This window comes from Tigriopus californicus, chromosome 12 (assembly GCF_007210705.1).
Source record: "Tigriopus californicus strain San Diego chromosome 12, Tcal_SD_v2.1, whole genome shotgun sequence".
In the NCBI taxonomy this organism is placed as follows: domain Eukaryota; kingdom Metazoa; phylum Arthropoda; class Copepoda; order Harpacticoida; family Harpacticidae; genus Tigriopus; species Tigriopus californicus.
Window position 1 is genome coordinate 3,894,787 of NC_081451.1, and position 4,522 is coordinate 3,899,308.

The following is a 4,522-nucleotide window of genomic DNA, read 5'->3' on the forward strand; positions in this document are numbered from 1 at the left end:
GATCAACGTCATTCGACATTGAACCTTCCACGTTGGGTAATTCGCCCCGGTTAGTGGGATAAACCCGGTCTTGTGATCGATAGACATCCTTCCTCTTAACTTCACAAAACATGAACTGGACCCATAACCTGTTGAAATTTAGTTTTAGAGGTCGTGAAGTACAAGCTAATGGAGGACTAAGATTTCTACGTCGTTGCACATGGAGATACTTTATTCGACTCTTCTTCAGACAGCGTGGTCTTCTTTGTAACAGAAACTGGCGGCTACGGAAACATAAGAAACTGTTGTCACCTAACCTAGATTTACGTAGTGTAACCAGTGGACATACATATATTAACACTATGAACTATACCATAACCACCTGATGATTCACTTATAATAAAAAATTTGCTTTTTGAAAGGTTTTCGAAATTCATTTTGACTATAACTCATAGACCAATTGTTTGGAAACAAAAACCCTACCAATTTTGCAGCTCATTAAAATCGTGAATAAATGGACAACAGTTCTCCAAGAGTAGCATAAACTATTTAATAGCCGAGTACGGGTCGAAATATGACAACGAGAGATAGCTCAAAGGTCATGTCAGAAACGTAAACATGAATATAGTAAGAATATTAAGCATGATAAAGACAATTTGGATACTTTTATACAGTTAACATTACCGATGGCATTGGCTAAAAAGAGTTAAATTTTATAGAACCAATAAGGACCAACCCATAAGAACAGACGGCATTTCACAGGGAACGTGATGGTCATGGGCAGCTTTAAGGTAATGAGTCACTCAGTGGGTAGGACTCGGTCCGTTGAGATCCGTCGATCTGGCTTTCACGGCTAAAATTGGCGGGCGGGAAATGGACGAAAAAGCAGCCAAAAGTGGCTGGTTGGTCCTGATGCTTGGGGTCTCAAGGGTGTATGTACGTAGAGGACCGATCATGGGCGTGTGTGTCCGGCCAAGAACCCCCAGGTATGGGCCGATGATTCCGTTGTCTCTGATAATCTGATCCAACTTGAATTCGGATCAGTCTTCTTTGGACGAGGTCAAGGAATCCATCCATCCATCCATTCCATTCATCCATCTAGCTTTGGGTTGGCTCGCTTAAGTCTTGCTCACAGACGGATGTAAAAGAAGGGGCCGGGTCCGGGACAGGTCCAGGGTGGGTGGATTTACTGGGGTCGACACTTTCATTGTCTGGACGGTAGGTGATAAATCCGGATTCCGGAGAAAGGTGTCATGCTGGTTGGTTGATCGATCGATCGATAGGAGATGGAAGTGTGACTACTGCATTAAGACGGGATGGGATGACATCTGATGACTTTGAACATTGATTGACAATTCCAGGCCCCTTCATACTCCAAGTTGAGGTTATCCTGTGTCAAAATGAACCACAATCAATACGTTTTTCTTTGTTATAAACCATCATGGATCGAATGAGTCAAGTTCCATAATTACTGAAAATGGACCCCTTGGTTGGAAGGGCTGGGGAGGATGCTGTCTTCCATGAAATATTTGCTCTTTGGCCAACAATCTTTAAACATGTTCAAATCAAGAAATGTTTGTGAAATGCTTGTGAAATGCCAAACAATGTTTGTCAAATGGCTAATTATTTGCCCAATTATTTGTTGTGTAGACGCACCATAACGATGAATGGGTGCAAACCATAATCAAGGCTGGATGACCGTGGTTGTAAAAAGAGCTCATTCAATTGGTTTTTACGTGACAATCTAACATTGCTACTCTTTTTTTAAATAATAGTGTAACTTCCAACAACTCAGAAAGGGTAGAATGAAGATTAAGTAAAAGTTAGTCTGGGATTCCACTTTGCTGGAGGTAATCGCCCTGCTAAAGACGTACGAGCCCGGTCGCCCAGCTCTTTTCCAAAGTAGCAACGCCAACTAATCGGAGGAGAATAACGTTTACCGAGATCGTGTAAGTCGTCAGGGCCGCCGATATATGATAAGATACTGGATAATGTGGTTTCGTGTGTTATGTTGCCAGCAAAGTCATTGTTCATAACCCAACTACAGTTTGCCGTTCCTGAGAGTGACTTCAATCCTGAAGCAAGAACTTCCTGGGACATCTTTGAAGTGGGATTGCAGGGAAGGGGGAGAGGAGATTTCGGAAGCAATCAACAAATTACCCATTCCTTGGAAGGGAGAAACAAGACAACTGATCCATTTCATCAATAGTAGCTGTTGATGGTTGGGGATGAAAATGTATAAATGACATCCTAATTGTGGCTAAAGTTAATATTTGATCAATGTTTGACCTTCGAGTGTTGGAAGCTTACTGGACTCTTACGAGTCGTATAGTTCTTTATATAGCTGACGGAATAGGATAAAGATTGGGAGGATACTACACCTCCCCCCCAGATTTTGGACACAATTTCAATTATGGGACATAAACGATAACAAATAAATCGATAATGGAAAGACGGTGAGGAAAATACGATGTCGAAAGTAAATGAATCAACACGAAGAAGAGTCGATACGGGGACGGCCAGTCTGTGAGGAACGATGGGTTCTAGCGTAATTGTCCTCAGTAATCATCTTGGGGGTCGGAGGGCCGTAACAAGTTGTCCCCGGGGGCTTATCGAAAGGAACACGAGGGAAGCAAATTTGTCCTTGCTCCTGCGCCTGGCGGCGGTAAAATGTCTTGTAGGCATCGCACCTCATGTTGTGGTTCTGAAACCACTTTAAACACTTGCACAAGAGGACGAGGATGATTAGAACGGCTATGAGGGATACAGCTCCGAAGCCAGCTGAGGTTGAGTGAATTTCCAAGAAATGGAAACCATTAGATTCACTAGAGACCCGAGTCTTGGCGATCTCCGTATGATTGAGGTGTTTAGAGGCGTTTAAATCACGGCCTGCATCATTGCCCATAATTAGATTACGTTACTTTTTCGTCTGCTCGTATGAGGAACTGGCAAGGAAGAAATGGAACCCGGAATATTTAAATCATGAGTAAGCGCATCGTCTGCAATAAATTTGCGGATGAATTTGTGATTACGCCTAAACCGTTTGCCAGAAATGCTGCATTCTGATTCATAACATCGTCCATTATCTAAAGGATGAAGAACGATCGAAGTTTGCCCCCAAATTTTGCTGACAGGGTGCTGAACAAGAACGGCAGTTCCAGGAAGGAGAGGAGTAAGAATACGAGCCGATTCGTCAGTCTGCTGATTCTTCTTTATCTTCGCTAAATTGCGATTCTGTAAAAGAGTCGGATCGAGAGGAACGTCTTGAGGGACAAGAGTAGGGAGTAAACCCCGGGGTTGGCGGCCAAAAAAGCTGATTTGGACTAAGGCTATTAGGGCGAGGGAGGCACCGAAATTCGTGCAACGCAGCGGAAAAGTCGGTGTCGGATTCTTTACATTTAAGAAGAAGCATCTTAGCATTCTTAACCGCAGACTCTGCTAAACCGTTACTTGAAGGAAAATAAGGTGAAGAAGTTTTATGAGAAATGCCTCTAGATAAGGCCCACGAGGTAAATTGCTCGCGGAATTGAGGGCCATTGTCAGTGATCATGGTTTCAGGAAAGCCAATAATTTCGAACCAACGCGTAAGAATTTTAATTATGTCATCGGTAGCCATACGTAACAGCTTTTTAACGATCAAGAAACCTGAGTAAGTATCCACAATCGCAAGAAAATTGATGCCCGTCAAATCAAACAACTCTGCAGCCATCAGTTGAGTAGGGAAAGTTTGGTCCAGAGTATATGACTGGAGCGGCTCACTAGATTGTGAAGCCTGATATTTTTGGCAAGCTGTGCATGAAGCAATTAAAGTTTTCAAATCATTATTTATGCCAGGCCAATAATAACTACTTTTCGCAGCTAACGACGTTTTTGTTAATCCTTGATATGAGAAGTGCAATCTAGCGAGTATCTTGTTACGAGCAGGATGAGGAATAACAATCCTGTCTCCCCATGTCAGCAAGTATCCTTCGTTGCCATCATCAATGAGAGACAGTTCATCCCATATATTCCTATAGACTCTAGCTGCATGGGAAGGGGAAAGCTAATCGATCGTCGAATGGGACCGAAAAGCGGATATTACAGCTTGATAATCATAGTCTAATTTTGCTTGCGAAAACAAAAAAGTAATTGCTGGATCTGAAGTCGTGCGATAAGAAACAATATCACAATCGAGAGGAAGATGAAGTTCATTTTCAGTTGAGTCAGCAGGAAAGAGAGGAGCCCGGGAGAGAGCGTCTGCGATTAAATGATCTTTTCCTGCGTTCCAGTCAACGGTAAACGAATAGGAAGAAAAAATCTCTTGATATTTAACGAGACGGGTATTTGAAATGTCCGGAAGACGAGTTTTCAGGACGCCTAAAAGTGGCCTGTGATGGGTAACCACGTGGAAGCTATTCATCCCACGGAGATAATAATCGCATTTCTGGACAGTGCAGACTATAGAAAAGCATTCGATTTCAACTACAGCATAATTCTGCTGAGCTGGCGTTAAAGCAAAAATTCCGCATTGTATGACGCGAAGTCGCGGGTTAAGGTGAGCATC